The following is a 16,046-nucleotide window of genomic DNA, read 5'->3' on the forward strand; positions in this document are numbered from 1 at the left end:
TGTCATGGTTTTCTGTTGGGCCAGAAGCGGTTTACTCATGCTGGCCACATGACCCAGAAAGCTGTCTCTGGGCAAACGCCAGCTCCCTTGGCCTGAAGCAAGATGAATACTGCCGCCCCATAATTGCCTTTGACTGGACTTAACCATCCAGGGGTCCTTTACCTTTTTACAACTTGAGAACCAGGTCTTGTGCTAGATGTTTATCCAGTACAGTCATACCTTGGAGACTGAACACCTTGCAAAGCAAATGTTTTGGCCCCTGAATGCCGCAAACCTGGAAGTGAGTGTTCTGGTATGTGAACGTTCTTTGGAACCCAAACGTCTGACATGGCTTCCGCAGCTTCCGATTGGCTGCAGCAGCTCGGAAGCTGTGCCTTAGTTTCCAAATGTTTTGGAAGTCAAATGGACTTCTGGAACGGAAGGAACCACTTTATTTCCATCCTGTATCTTCCCAATCCGTGGAGCGAATAGAATAGAACTTGCTTTCACTGCTTTCTGCTAATATCCCTATCTCTGCAAATCACCACTGATCACAATCAACCCTGGATTGCAGCTCTGAATATAGTTGCTGCCCTTATCTTAGAGAAGTTGTCACGTTTGAAAGCAGAGTGACTGGCAAAGCCATCTGTTAACGTTAAACTTGTAAGTCTCCTACAGCAGTGTTTCTCAACCTTTTTTGGGCCACGGCACACTTGTTCCATGAAAAAAATCACGAGGCACACCAACTCTGTGCCGCCCTCCCCTTTTCGGGGAGAAAACTGGGCCTGGGGTTCAATAGTACTGTAATCAATAATGATTGTGGTGGTGGCGATGCAATCGGATCGTCCCTGTGACGGGTAGGGGGCTGAAGGCTCTTACGCCCCCCTCCTTTTGAAGCGAATAATATTGGGGAGGGGGTCAACACCCCCACAGCACCTCACACCGCCTGCCCCCCCTCGTTGATTACTGTTATTCCTATTACCATGAATTTATTCATCACCTGCCCCTCACCCTAAGGACCCAGGGCAGGCGTGGGGGGGGGCACTTACCGCCCGCAGGAGGAGGCGGAGGCCTGCCGGGCCCCTCCGGTGGTCTCGAATAGAAGCGCGCCGCCGCCGCTGCGCCTCACAGGCGCTCCCCCCGCGGCGGCGGCGGGCCTCGCCGCTTGCTGCTGCCACCGCCTCCCCTTCCTCCTCAGAGGGGGCTTCTCAGCCAGAGGGCCGCTCTCCATGCCGGGCGAGACCAGACTCGCCTCCGCTTAAGCCTGGGACGAGAATGGTTAATGGCGGCGGCTGAGGGAGGAGGGCCGCCCGGCCGCCTCGGCAAAAAAAAAAAGCCGTTTGAAAACGGCGGCGGGAGCCGCGCCGGCCAATCAGCGCCGCCGACGGCCGGTTGCTAGGAGACGGCGCGGGGTGCGAGTGGGGAAGAGGCCTAGCTGCCAGGCCTGAGGTCTTCTTCGCTTTGGGGATTGCCCTTCTCCCCAAATCGCCCTTCTCGTCGCCGCACTCGCGGCACACCAGCCAGCCTCTTGAGAAACGCTGTCCTACAGTATTGCAATGCAGACTGTGGACATCCTGGATCCAGCGCAACAGGGAAAACAATGGCAAATGTCCCTGCCCACATCAGAAATCACAACTCAGCAAAAAGCTTGGGGAAAGGCTGTCACTTGGTGGAAGAGAATACGCTTTTATCCCTCTCGCGTAACACTAGAAGTCATGCAAATCCAAATAAACTGAACGTTGGGATATTGAGGACAGATAAAAGAAAGCCATTCTTCACGTAGTGGCGTAGTTAAACTATGGAACTCATTGCCACATGAGGCAGGGATGGCCACCAGCCTAGATAGCTTTAAAAGCGGCTCAGACAAATTCATGGAGGAGGAGAGGGCTATTGATGGCCCTGCTCTGCCTCCACAGTCAGAGGCAGCAATGCTTCTGAATCCCAGTTGCTGGAAACCACAGGAGGGGAAAATGTTGCCCTTGTGTTTGGGTCCTGTTTCCCACAGTTTGCCCCGTGAGAGCAGGATGCTGGACTAGGAGGACCACAGGCCATTTCCAGCAGATTCTTCTTATCTTAATCTCCAGCATCTCCAAGTAAGGATGGGAGACCCTTCTGCCTGAAAGCCTGGGGAGCTGCTTCCGTAGGTGGACCATTGGTCAGATTCAGTATATGGCAGCTTCCTAGGTTTCTGTGTCCACCTGCTGAATGTCCTCCTCCTGGAAATGGACGAGGTACCAAGGATCACTGGATAATGCCCAGTAGTTCCTTTGCTAAACAGGTTGCCTTCCATTCATCTTCCATGGTCTTTGGAAACTTGGTTGACTATTCCTCCGACTTCTGACATTTGGGGACATATTCGCACAGCCATTCAGTGAAGGTAGAAGCATGTTTTGTTTAGTTATAAGAGAGTAAAACTGGAAGCTGAGGTGTGTAGACAGCAGTATGTTCTGCAGCCCTCTCTAAACAGCACCAAGGCCAAAAATAGACCTGTCTGAATTCTGAGGTCATCCTCAGTGACCCTCCGAGAGTCTGCCATCCAGTGACTGCCACAGAGGGACAATCAGCCTCTCAATACCAGCTGCCGGAAACTGCAGGAGGGGAGAGGGCTCTTGTGTTCGAATCCTGCTTTGAGGGCTTCCGGTTGGGGCCTCTGGCTGGCCCCCGTGAGAGCAGGATGCTGGCGAATCTTATCTTCTTACGCTATGTGGGGTGAAGCAGTTTCACCAGGGGGGTTTTCCTGAAATGTTTTTATTCCAGTTTTAATATTTGCCTGAACTTTAATTATTTTTTATAAAGAACCAGGGATCGTGATGGCTTTTCGCCTGTTCTAGCCTGTATTGAGGGACCCAGGTGGCGCTGTGGTTAAACCACTGAGCCTAGGGCTTGCTGATCAGAAGGTCGGCGGTTCGAATCCCTGTGACGGGGTGAGCTCCCGTTGCTTGGTCCCAGCTCCTGACAACCTAGCAGTTCGAAAGCACGTCAAAATGCAAGTAGATAAATAGGAACCGCTACAGCGGGAAGGTAAACGGCGTTTCCATGTGCTGCTCTGGTTTGCCAGAAGCGGCTTTGTCATACTGGCCACATGACCTGGAAGCTATACGCCGGCTCCCTCGGCCAATAATGCGAGATGAGTGCGCAACCCCAGAGTCGGTCACGACTGGACCTAATGGTCAGGGGTCCCTTTACCTTTACTAGCCTGTATTATGCTTTACTTTGAAACCTCTCTTTCATTTTCCCCATGTCTTGTTGCATGCTTTGCACAAAATGTCGAAGTCAAAGATGCGAGTTCAACCATCTTTGAAATGAGACCAAATAACTGTGTGTCTGTTTCTAAGGAACGTGATCTGGAGGAAAAGCTTACCCGATTGCTTGTCTTGACTTTGGTGGGGCCCTCATTGGGACTTCAGGATTGGGAAACCAATCTCCCCCGTGGGACTTAGAGGGTGCTCACCAAGACCCATTTCAGGCAGCCCCCCCCCCCCGAGGCACTATCTTCTTCCTTCCTCTGGCTTCCAAACGGTTGCGAGGAGAAAGCCTCCTGCAACTGACAGAAGATGCTGGCATGCTTTTGGAGTTGGCTCAATTGCCTTTCCCTTCAGACCGCTCCAAACCACATTGGTTTAGCAATCAGAAACTAATGTCCGAAAGAACTGTACCGTCACGTCTGCCCTGGGAGTGACTTTGACCTGGCTGTCCCAGACAGTTTCGGAGGGAACATTGCATTTATACAGAAATACGCGCAGGCAAGGACAAGCAAATTCCACCATCGCCGCCTGCAAGAAAATATGTAGGAAAAGGGCAGGTTTGGAAGGGTCAGAAAAATCCCCTCCTTTGCTCCCTCTGAGCCAGTGTGGTGTAGTGGTTAAGAGCGGTAGACTCGTAATCTGGGGAACTGGGTTCGCTTCCCCGCTCCTCCACATGCAGCTGCTGGGTGACCTTGGGCTAGTCACACTTCTCTGAAGTCTCTCAGCCTCACTCACCTCACAGAGTGTTTGTTGTGGGGGAGGAAGGGAAAGGAGAATGTTAGCCGCTTTGAGACTCCTTCGGATAGTGATAAAGCGGGATATCAAATCCAAACTCCTCCTCTTCTTCTTCTTCTTCTTCTTCTTCTTCTTCTTCTTCTTCTTCTTCTTCTTCTTCTTCTTCTTCTTCTTCTTCTTCTTCTTCTTCTCCTTCTTCTCCTTCTTCTTCTTCTGCCTTTGCCAATGCTGCAGTACTTGGGACACATTGAGCCAATCCAACTGCCTGTGCTATCTGGCAACACCCCTGGTGGGTACCCCCCCAGACCAGTAAAGCCAGCTGGCCTTCCCAGTTCCTGGTGGTGCCTCATGCAGGGCTGCTGGGCTGTGTTTTGGGTTTGGCCAGCCCCGGGTTGTAGAGACCATGCCGTCAATTGTTTTGTTTTGTTTGTTTTTAAATATTTTTATTAGTTTTATATTATCAAACAACAAACACACTCACAAATATACATAAATTTAACACACTTAACACACTTAAAAAGAAAAAAACACAATAAACAAACGAACAAGGAAAAAAAGAATACTTATTTAAATCATTACATTATCAATTTCATTGCTATGGGACTTCCCTCATCCCCTTTCTCTGAGTTTCACATTTTAGATTATCACTTAGCAGGTTCATCTTAAAAATGTAATTTATAACAGTCTCTATCTTTCCTTTCTATCCTAATTTCTATTTTTCATCTGTATTGCCAAATGTATGTATTTAGCATCCGTAAGGTTTAATTACATCTTACAATAATCCTTTAAATAGTCTCTAAATTTCTTCCAATCTTCTTGTACCTTCTCCTCCTTCTGGTCGCGGATTCTTCCGGTCATTTCGGCAAGTTCCATAAAGTCCATCATCTTTATCTGCCAATTATGAACTGTAGGCATATCTTGTAATTTCCAAAATTTTGCAATCAATAACCTAGCTGCGGTTTCTATCTTTTTGAGGAATCTCATCACCAACTATTCCAAGCAAAAAGGCTTTTGGTTTCTTTATGAATGTGTTTTTAAACACCTTTTTAAAATCATTATATACGGTATTTTTCCCCAGAAGTCTTTTATCTCATGCAGTCTATAGTTTTGAGTCCAGCCTGGTGGCTGATAACTCAAGCTAGTGAGCCAACTTGGAGGCAGTGTGGTGTAGTGGTTAGGGCAGGCATGCCCCCCCAAAAAATTTTTTTTGGGGAAGCTCCACAACTTTGGCCCCACAACTTCAATCCTTTAAAAAAGCTCCACAAATTTGGGGTAAAATTGTAAAAACAACAACAACTCAGAAACTTTGGGGTAAAATCGTAAAAAAAAGCTCAACAATTTCAATCCTAAAAAAAGCTCAATAAGTTTCGTCGGCCCTCATGCATGTTCACTTCATCAAATCTGGCCCTCTTTGAAAAAAGTTTGGTTAGGGTATCCGGCTGAAAGGCAGTGACAGGCTGTGTAGGGTATACCCCCTGAGCTTCGTGGCTGAGAGGGGATTTGAACCCTGGTCTCTCCCAGTTCCTAGTCTTTGTTCAATTCCCACAACTGCCCTGGGCAGTAGGTTAGGCTGAGACACAGTGACTGGCCCAAGGCCACCACAGTGAGCTTCATGACCAAGCTGAGATTCGAATTCTGGCCTCCCAGGTCCTGGCCCAACACTCTAACCATTGCACCACACTGCTTCTTGCCACACCATTCCTTCTCTCTCTCTCCCCCATACACACTGAGCCTGCGCTTGCGTTTTCCTCAATCTCTTTGCCTGTGTCTCTCCATCCGCCGGTTTGGGCTCAGAGAAGCCACAGGAGACACGCACAAGTACACACATGACGACATTCACGCCTCGCACGTTGTTGCACGTGCTGATCTAATGCGCTGAGCCTCTCTCTGGGCCCAGAGGAGCCGTCGAGAGGGAGCGCTGGGCGCCGAGCGCTGCCAAAAATCCTCTGGAATCCTCTCCCTTGCGTGGTCTCCTCGCAGGTCAGCGTCAAAGTTCAGGCCGGCAGGTGCTGGGACGCTCCCGCCCCCCCCCCCCCCGCCGAGCCGGCCTCCAGGACTTCTCCGTTCCCAGCCTAGAGGTCACTTCCCTCCTGTCACATTTGGTTTCCCTGCAGCCTCAGACTTAGGAATGGCGATGTGCGAGAAGGGAGGGGAGGCAAGCAACTGCCCTCAGCCCCGGGCTGGATGCTTTCCTCTGCTGTGACTCGGCTTCCCCTCTCAAAAATCAGGTGCCAATAAGAACCGGAGAACAGTAAATGGCCCATCGAGTCCAGCATCCTCTTCTCACAGGGGCCAAGCCATGATGGGAAGCCAGCAAGCAGGATCTGAGCACAAGAACCCTCTCCCCTCCAGTGGTTTCCAGCAACTGCGATTCGGAAGACGGAGGAGGAGAAGGAGGAGGAGAGGGCTCTTGAGGGTTCCTAGCCAGGATGGCTCTACTCTGCCTCCAAAGTCAGAGGCAGCAATGGTTCTGAATCCCAGTTGCCCGAAACCACAGGAGGGGAGAGATGCTCTTGTGCTCGGATCCTGCTCCTTGGTTTCCCACGGGTATCTGTTTGGCCACCGTGAGAACAGGAGGCTGGGCTAGATTAGCCATTGGCCTGATCCAGCAGGTGTTTCTTATGCTTATTTGCAGTAGAACTTCTGTACATGCAATGAAGCTGCACGTTGGAAGAGTCAGAACAGAGAAAAGGAGGTACTGTTCAACTGTGGAACTCTCTGCTGCAGGAGGCAGTGGTGGCCACCAACCTCGGGGGCTTTAAGAAAGAATCGCACAAGCTGTTTGAGAGAGGGCTATCGGTGGCTCCTAGTTCAGAGGCAGAAATACGCCCAAATGCCCGTTGCTGGAAAATGCAGGAGGGGAGAGGGCTCTTGTTCTCGGATCCTGGACATCAAGTTGTCCACTGTGAGAACAGGATGCAGGACTAGATGGGCTCTTGGCTGGATCCAGCAGGCTCTCCTTATGTCCTTATGTCCCCAGCCCCTGTTTGCACTCTGTTGAGCAATCACTTGGACGCTCTGCTTGTTGTTGTTCAGAGCTGAGCTTTGGCAAGGGGAGCCAAAGTGCCGCTCTCCCGGGGAATATGCTTTGGCCTGCGGGTCCCAAGCGCAACCTTGGACGATGCACGTCATCCCGGGAAAGGCCAGAACACATGCGTTTGTGTGCAGGGGGTCCTTTTTGGTTCTGCAAGGGGAAGGTTTTCCCAAGGCAGGAACGCGCTCCTCTCTGAGTCCGGTTCGCTGTTCCCACTCCTTGCCTTCTCTTCTGAGCTCAGTTTGCACTCTCACCGCTGTCAGAAGTGGACCCCAGTTAATGCCTGGGCCGGGTGCAGCTCTAGGTAAGTTGTATCAGTTGGAAGAGGAGCAGATTCCCCCCTGCAGGGTGTGCATGGCTGGACTTGCGGTCATGGTGCTGCTGGTGTGCTGAAGGCCCCAGCTGTCACATCAGACTACTCTGCTTCCTGACAATTCCAGGTACCCTAGAAAGACCTCGGTGGAACGCTGGACTCAAACTGCCCATCCTCTTGGCAAGTCAACCTCTGGTCTGTATCTCTGTCACACCGGCTCTCCTTCTCACCATCACAGAGCCAAGCTTGGTCCCACCACCCTCACAGGAGTGCTGGGTGGGGACGCAGGAGAGGGGTCTTCTCGGTGGTGGCTGCTCCTAGGCAACTTTGGAACTCCCTGTCTAGGGAAGCCAGACCGGCTCCCTCCTTGTTGTCCAGCTTTCTTGTTCCAACGGGCTTTTGAGAACTGACTGCTGTGATGATTTCTTTGGGTGGATTCTCCTTCCTTGGAGGTTTTTAAGCAGAGGTTGAATAGGAATCTGTCAGCTGAGATTCCTGGCTGGACTAGATGACCCCTGGGAATCCCTTCCAGCTTTTAAGATTCTATGAATTCTCTCTCTCTCTCTCTCTCTCTCTCTCTCTCTCTCTCTCTCTCTCTCTCTCATATATTCAATTCTTTTTAACTTATTGCTCATTCCCCCTATGCTTTAAGCTGTTTCTATTTTATCTGTAAATCTCCTTGAGTCCCTGACAGAGAAAAGTGCAGGATATAAATAAATATAATAATAACAATGCTCCCAGTATAACTCGGAGGTAGTGGGCACAGCAGGTGGATCCGAGGGAAGCCAGGAAGAAAATCAGAAACTGTTATGGGGGAACATCGGCTCCCATCTGATTTGAACTTGGGTCTCTCTCTCTCTCTCTCTCTCTCTCTCTCTCTCTCTCTCTCTCTCTCTTTCAAGCCACCATATTCAGTGAGCTCTTTTTAATATATATTCGCATGGTTTCCAAGAACTTTCTATGCAGGAATCCTATAGGAGTCATACTGTAGGATAAATTTAGGAAGGAGAGGGCTATTGATGGTAAGGTTGCCATATGTCCTCAACACGCCCTCTAGAGTCATCATAGCGATCCATAGTAAAAAGTGGAAGTCTGCAAATGTTTCCTCTTTTTTGCTCTTCAAAATATCACCAGCCCTGATGGCTGTGCTCTGCCTCCACAGCTGGAGGAAGCAATGCTTCTGAATGCCAGTTGCTAAAAGCCACAGGAGATGAGAGGGCTATTGTGATCGGATCCTGCTTGCAGGTTTCCCATTGAGGCATCTGGTTGGCCACTGTGAGAACAGGAGGCTGGAATAGATGGGCCATTGACCTGATCCAGCAGATGCTCTTCTTAAGATCTTATGTTGTAAACTTTCTGATTTCCTTTCAAAGCGAGTGGCCACCGCTGCATCTGCACAATGGGACGGAATTGTGCTGTTCATGGTTCTTGCATGTTCCAGCAGCCGACTCCAGGCAAAAGCTTGGTTTGTGACTAAGTGAAGATTTGGATTTCTCCTTCCCAAGCCCCATAGAAAAGAGACTTTTTGCCACTTTCTCCCATGAATGGAGCACTTTTTCGCTTGCAGAAGGGTCTGCATGGATCTGGGCTGAATGGGTTCCAGCTGGGCTCCTTCCTCCCTTGGGAGTAAGTTTGATCGCCATAAAAATGGGAGACATGAATATACTGTGGTATTAATTGCCCCTTCTTTCATTCTTTTTAAATATCGGGATAGGATTGTCTAATAGGCCTTGGCAAAGCCATTTGTTATGTTAATGGGAATCATTTGGGGGGAGATCTGCTGAATTCAGCACTTTGCCTGTGTCCAGAATTGCTCTGTGTAGGCTGATTAATTGGCCGCAGGATCCCCACCAACGGGAGATGGACCTCCATCCTAGAAGGGTGCAGATTAGGCATGTTGAGGGCTTGATTCAGAATACCATTTATTCCCTTACCCGTATTCTGGAGGGGGCAAAACTTAAAGTTCTTTTGAATGCCGTTCGTTGGCATGAAAAGAGCCAGGCAGGAACTGAAACATTTGTACAGTAGATTGGTTTATTTGGCTGCTTGTGGATATCCTGCCCCTCGATCTGGTGTCTGGACGGAGGCAAGCAAAACCCACCCGGCTTTAAGACTAAAATGTAGGACTCTTCCTTGTACCTATACAGATGAGTATTATCTACACTGACTGGCAGAGGCTGTCTCTGAGGTTTTATGCAGGCAACATTGCCAGCCCTACCTGGAGATGTTTGGGGTTGTATCTGGGACAGTCTGGGTGCAAAGCAGACACTGCAGCTCAACTGTGCCCTTTGGTCCACCAAACTCAACATGGCCTCTTGAACCTGAGACTTTCTGCATGCAAGGCAGATGCTCTACCCCTGAACTGCTGCAGGCAAGGCATCTTGTGAGAAGTGTGGTTTGGATTCATGGCTTATGGGGTGGGCTACAAGGCAGCTGTTAAGCAGCTGAACTCATCCAGTGACCTAGGGCAGTGTTTCTCAACCTTGGTCCCCCAGCTGTTTTTGTACTACAACTCCCATCATCCCCAGCCATTGGTCCTGCTAGCTAAGGATGATGGGAGTTGTAGTCCCAAAACAGCTGGAGCCCCAAGGTTGAGAAACACTGACCTAGGACAAGCTTTGCCCAGCCTTGCCCTTCCCATCTCTCTTAATATGGGCTGAGTTCGAGTCTCGCGTTGGGCAAAACGGTTCCTGCATTGCAAGGGCTCGGACTAGATGATCTTTGTGATCCCTTCCAACTAAGATTCTGTGATTCTGAGAATATTTGCCTACCTTTACAGGGTTGCTGTGAAGATTGCTGCCAGGTTGTGCGCATGCAGGCGAAGGATGTATTTTTGCTTGTTTGCAGAAACTAAATCAAGTGGTTGAAATTTTATCGTGTCTGCTTTGAACACCCTGTCTGCTGTGTGTCTGCTTTGAACACCCTGTAGGTGCAATATTATTACAAATACTTGTTGGCTGCTGACATGGTGTCTGAACCTGGGTATCAAACCCGAACCCAGCACGCTTGTCGAATAAACTGAATCAGAGACAGGAGAGACTCCCCCCCCCTCTCTGTGTGTGTGTGTACGCGCGCGCGCCTGCAGTCACACACAAACATTTATTTCATTGCCTGGTGGCAACCTCAGGCTAATAGCCTTCAAGAGGCTCTCTATTGTGCAGAGATGAACAATGGCAAAAATGCCTCACTTCACACTGTGGCTTGTGAGAAACATATTTTTCCTTTTTTTAAAAAAAAAAATCAGTTTCAGTTGCTGATCCATGGCAGCCTCCGACTTTGCTGCAGACATGCTGTGTTATTTACTGTCACTTTGAAAGGGCCTGTCAATTAAATATTGTGTCACTCTTCTTCTTAAAAAGAGGTGTCTCTCTGAGCCTCCTAGAAGGGAGACTGAGCCTTCCGGAAGGATCCACTTCTGGAAGGAAAGGTTTTGGTCCTGGGTTTTCCCTTTCGTGATTCATATTTTTTACAAAAGAGCTTGTCAATCCCAAGAAAGCCGAGAGAGCAAGATAATATTTGGATCCGAATGTTTCAGTATTAAATTACTTTTGCATTTGGCTTTTTCCATTTAAATTCATTTATCAGCCACCCTCGTAAACATTTGTTTTAAATGTACACACACTTTGTAATAAGAATTGCCTCTCAGGTTTATCTTCAATGGGACTCCCTGAGCAAACTCTGAAAAGAAATCCATTTGTAGGCAAATTACAAAAGCGTATGATTTTTTAAAAAAGAGAAAAGCTGTCAAATGTTTTGCATCTCATTCTCCTTAATCTGCCATTTAGCTGACTCTTAAATATTTCTAGCAGACTGGAGAATTGGAGATGGACTCTTTTTCCTTCCTCAAACTTTCTCTGCATTGTGTTTATCTTGGGAGTTTCCTCTCCAAAACCTCTCAAAGAAAGTAAATTATACATGTGCTTGCGTTTACACATATAAAGATATATATTACACACACGCATAAAATGTCAGTCCTTCTCTAATACGGCTTTAACTAACGTTATTGTTTGCCAAATCCCTGCACTTAACAAGTCCTGCAGAAATAGCATTGTGAAATCATAAACGTCAAGCTCTTGGAGTGTGCCTTGCCTCCTTCTTCCTGCGATGCCTGTAGTCTCTGGTTATGGTGTGCAGGAAAGCGGTATCAATATATCGTCCCAAACTGGTCTGAAGTCCATATTGTGATAGCAGTTTCATAATTTTTTGACCTGGCAATGTATCATGAATCTTCCTGCTTGTGTGTTTGCTATACAAGAATCACAATGTGGGGGAAACTGTGAAGCTTGCCAATGCTTCGACAGCTCCATCCTTATTTCAGACATCGGGGATATATAAATATACATACATACATATGAGACAATGTTTAGCTGGTGATATATAATATGATATTGCCCAGCCCTATTGTGCAGGAGGATGCGGGTGGCGCTGTGGTCTAAACCAGTGTTTCTCAACCTTTTTTGGGCCACGACACACTTGTTCCGTGAAAAAATTCACGAGGCACACCACCATTAAAAAAGTTAAAACATTTAACTCTGTGCCGCCCTATATTATAATTATGACTGTAAGAAACACTTGCCAAATATTGCTTTCCGGCGGGTCAGTGATGTGTATTGGCGGCCGCCAGGCACGTGACAATGCAAATCACCCTTCTCGTTGCCGCACGTCGCGGCACACCAGCCAGCGTCTCGCGGCACACTAGTGTGCCATGGAACAGCGGTTGAGAAACGCTGGTCTAAACCACTGAGCCTCTTGGACTTGCCAGTCAGAAGGTAAGCGGTTCGAATCCCCGCGACAGGGTGAGCTCCCGTTGCTCTGTCCCAGCTCCTGCCAACCTAGCAGTTCGAAAGCACACCAGCACAAGTAGATAAACAGGTACCGCTGTGGTGGGAAGGTAAATGGCGTTTCCGTGCGCTCTGTTTCCGTCACGGTGTCCCATTGTGCCAGAAGCGGTTTAGTCACGCTGGCCACATGACCCGGAAAGCTGTCTGTGGACAAATACCTGCTCCCTTGGCCTGAAAAGCGAGATGAGTGCCACACCCCCTAGTCGCCTTTGACTGGACTTAACCATCCAGGGGTCCTTTACCTTTACCTTTTTATTGTGCAGGGTTACTGCCAGAGTCCAATTGGGCACAGCATCAGAGCTGCCACACAACTTTTCATCCTTGGTTTGCAGGGGCAGGAGGGGGAGAATAGGAGCATCAGGAGCTAGCGGAGGGGTATCTTTTATCCAGTATACCTGAAGGAGTGTCTCCACCCCCATCGTTCTGCCTGGACACTGAGGTCCAGCTCCAAGGGCCTTCTGGTGGTTCCCTCACTGCGAGAAGCCAAGTTACAGAACCAGTGAAGGCAGTGAAGGTCCTGTGTGAGTGTCTGGAGGCGGTTGGAGGATGGATGGCGGCTAACAGATTGAGGTTGAATCCTGACAAGACAGAAGTACTGTTTGTGGGGGATAGGAGGTGGGCAGATGTGGAAGACTCCCTGGTCCTGAATGGGGTAACTGTACACCTGAAGGACCAGGTGCGCAGCCTGGGAGTCATTTTGGACTCACAGGTGTCCATGGAGGCACAGGTCAATTCTGTGTCCAGGGCAGCTGTCTATCAGCTCCATCTGGTACGCAGGCTGAGACCCTACCTGTCCGCGGACTGTCTCGCCAGAGTGGTACATGCTGTAGTTATATCTCGCTTGGACTACTGCTATGCGCTCTACGTGGGGCTACCTTTGAAGGTCACTCAGAAACTACAACTAATCCAGAATGTGGCAGCTAGACTGGTGACTGGGAGTGGCCGCCGAGACCACATAACACTGGTCTTGAAAGATCTACATTGGCTCCCAGTACGTTTCCAAGCACAATTCAAAGTGTTGGTGTTGACCTTTAAAGCCCTAAATGGCCTCGGTCCAGTATACCTGAAGGAGCGTCTCCACCCCCATTGTCCTGCCTGGATACTGAGGTCCAGCGCCGAGGGCCTTCTGGCGGTTCCCTCGTTGCGAGAAGCCGAGTTGCAGGGCACCAGGCAGAGCGCCTTCTCGGTGGTGGCACCCGCCCTGTGGAACGCCCTTCCATCAGATGTCAAAGAGAAAAACAACTATCAGATTTTTAGAAGACATCTGAAGGTAGCCCTGTTTAGGGAGGTTTTTAATGTTTGATGTTTCGTCCTGTTTCTAATATTTTGTTGGAAGCTGCCCAGAGTGGCTGGGAAAACCAGTCAGATGGGCAGGGGTATAATTAATATATGATGATGATGATGATGATGATGATGATGATGATGCACTTGGCCTTCCTGGGCCACACAATGCAAAATTACAGGGGAGAACCTTCCTCTCCCCAGAGCTCCCTCAAACACTCCGTTCTCTCCTGGCTTTTGCATTTTTCGTGTTTGCAGATACCATGTTTCTTCGAAAATAAGACACTGCCTTATATTTATTTTTCCTCAAAAAACAACAACACTATGGCTTATTTTCAGGGGATGTCTTATTTTTTTCCTCCTCCTTCTCCTCCTGCCACGGCCGGCATTGCTACTGCGCCTATCACTATGTCTTATTTTCGGGGTATGGCTTATATTCCTTGAATGCTTAAAAATCCTGCTATGGCTTATTTTATGGCTATATCTTATTTTTGGAGAAACAGGGTGGGTTAGAGGGAGATGCAGGAGGTCTTCTGCTTTGCACCAGCCATCGGGGGGGGGGGTGTGAGCAGAAATTCCTGCAACTCAACTCTTGCAGGTTCCCCACAGGATAATTCCTGCAACCCAACTCTTGCAGGTTCCCGGAGTCCTTTGGGGAGTGTATAGCCCCAGGGCACCCAAGACCTGCACCATCTTGGATCAGTGGCACATGTGGCAGAATAGGGGTGCGCAGGATCCTGCTTTCTGCCCTTTTTCCATTATGCTTCGAATCCTCCGGGAGCAATGGCCGTGCAGGCGCCGTTGGGACTGGGGGCGGGGCGGGGGTTGCTCAGGAACATTAATTTCCCAGAGGGGGGTGCAGTAATGTGCTGTCTGTGACTGCATCCATTCCCTTTACCTTGAGAAAGAAAAATATCTTAGTAAAGTTCAATAATCTTAATTTTGATCCCAGGATTTATTTTGGGGCTGTTGTCTTTGTTAAGTTGATTTAAAGCACCTGTTCCCCTTGTAATAGACTTAAGAAACAATAAAAGAGATGACTTAGTGTGCTTTGTCAATCGGCAGGGGCGTTCTCAGTTGGGCTTTTGTAATTTCAGAGGGATTTTGTAATAATGCAATTTGATAGGGGGAAAAGTGCAAAACGCCATTGATTTTATCGTGTAATTTATGCACACGCATAGACTCGCACTTAAGCCAATCAATATCTGTTATTAACGAGGTCTGAGATAATTTTTATGTTTCTTTCTCCAAAAGGATTTTGCGGTTAGTTTCCATTGTGAGGTTATTGATGAGAGGGTAGAATTTATTTGGTAGATTCAATGTTTCACACACCACAGAGAGACACTTAGCAGCCCGTGACAAAAACACAACAACAGTGATTCCCTTCTCCTCGTCTGAAATGTTCTGTCAATCCAAAATTAGGGACGGTTGGTGCCTTGTTCTTGGTTTCGCCTCTGCTTCTCCCCGCACCCTTCGCAGTGCTCCATCCCAGCAACACACAAGTTTTTCCCAACCCAGTTCCCAGAAAGTATGTCTTTTGATTACCCATTAATGGACTAGAAAAGAGAAGGGAATCAGAGAAGTCAAACCACTGTGCTAGCATCACCAAAATGACCTCCCTGGGACACAAGCTTAGGCAGTGTGCATGGAGATCCTGGGCTTCCCAGATGACAGGACCACCCTCCTTTTCGGCCTCGCTGAAGGGACTATGCAGCCTAGAAAACAATTCATTAGAATCATAGAACCATAGAGTTGGAAGAGACCACAAGGGCCATCCAGTCCAACCCCCTGCCAAGCAGGAAACACCATCAAAGCATTCCTGACAGATGGCTGTCAAGCCTCTGCTTAAAGACCTCCAAAGAAGGAGACTCCACCACACTCCTTGGCAACAAATTCCACTGCCGAACAGCTCTTACTGTCAGGAAGTTCTTCCTAATGTTTAGGTGGAATTTTCTTTCTTGTAGTTTGAATCCGTTGCTCCGTGTCCGCTTCTCTGGAGCAGCAGAAAACAACCTTTCTCCCTCCTTTATATGACATCCTTTTATATATTTGAACATGGTTATCATATCACCCCTTAACCTTCTCTTCTCCAGGCTAAACATACCCAGCTCCCTAAGCCGTTCCTCATAAGGCATCGTTTCCAGGCCTTTGACCATTTTGGTTGCCCTCTTCTGGACACGTTCCAGCTTATCAGTATCCTTCTTGAACTGTGGTGCCCAGAACTGGACACAATACTCCAGGTGAGGTCTGACCAGAGCAGAATACAGTGGTACTATTACTTCCCTTGATCTAGATGCTATACTCCTATTGATGCAGCCCAGAATTGCATTGGCTTTTTTAGCTGCTGCATCACACTGCTGACTCATGTCAAGTTTGTGGTCAACCAAGACTCCTAGGTCCTTTTCACATGTACTGCTCTCAAGCCAGGTGTCTCCCATCCTGTATTTGTGCCTTTCATTTTTTTTGCCCAAGTGTAGTACTTTACATTTCTCCTTGTTAAAATTCATCTTGTTTGCTTTGGCCCAGTTGTCTAATCTGTTAAGGTCATTCTGAAGTGTGATCCTGTCCTCTGGGGTGTTAGCCACCCCTCCCAATTTGGTGTCGTCTGCAAACTTGCT

The 16,046-nt window shown here is 48.6% G+C and overlaps 1 protein-coding gene across 5 annotated transcripts in view; it reads left to right on the forward strand.

Moving 5' to 3' along the window:
- The window catches only part of CNTFR (ciliary neurotrophic factor receptor), a 367,284-nt gene that overhangs the window by 133,988 nt on the left and 217,250 nt on the right, over positions 1-16,046 (forward strand). The window contains exon 1 of one of the 5 annotated variants that reach the window (XM_035100657.2): positions 7,090-7,297. The exons of 2 other annotated variants lie outside the window; for them this stretch is intronic. The gene's annotated coding sequence lies outside the window, so the exon portion shown is untranslated. 2 more of the 5 variants (XM_035100656.2, XM_035100659.2) reach the window with 2 other exon arrangements.

This window comes from Zootoca vivipara, chromosome 11, assembly GCF_963506605.1.
Source record: "Zootoca vivipara chromosome 11, rZooViv1.1, whole genome shotgun sequence".
NCBI classification, from domain to species: domain Eukaryota; kingdom Metazoa; phylum Chordata; class Lepidosauria; order Squamata; family Lacertidae; genus Zootoca; species Zootoca vivipara.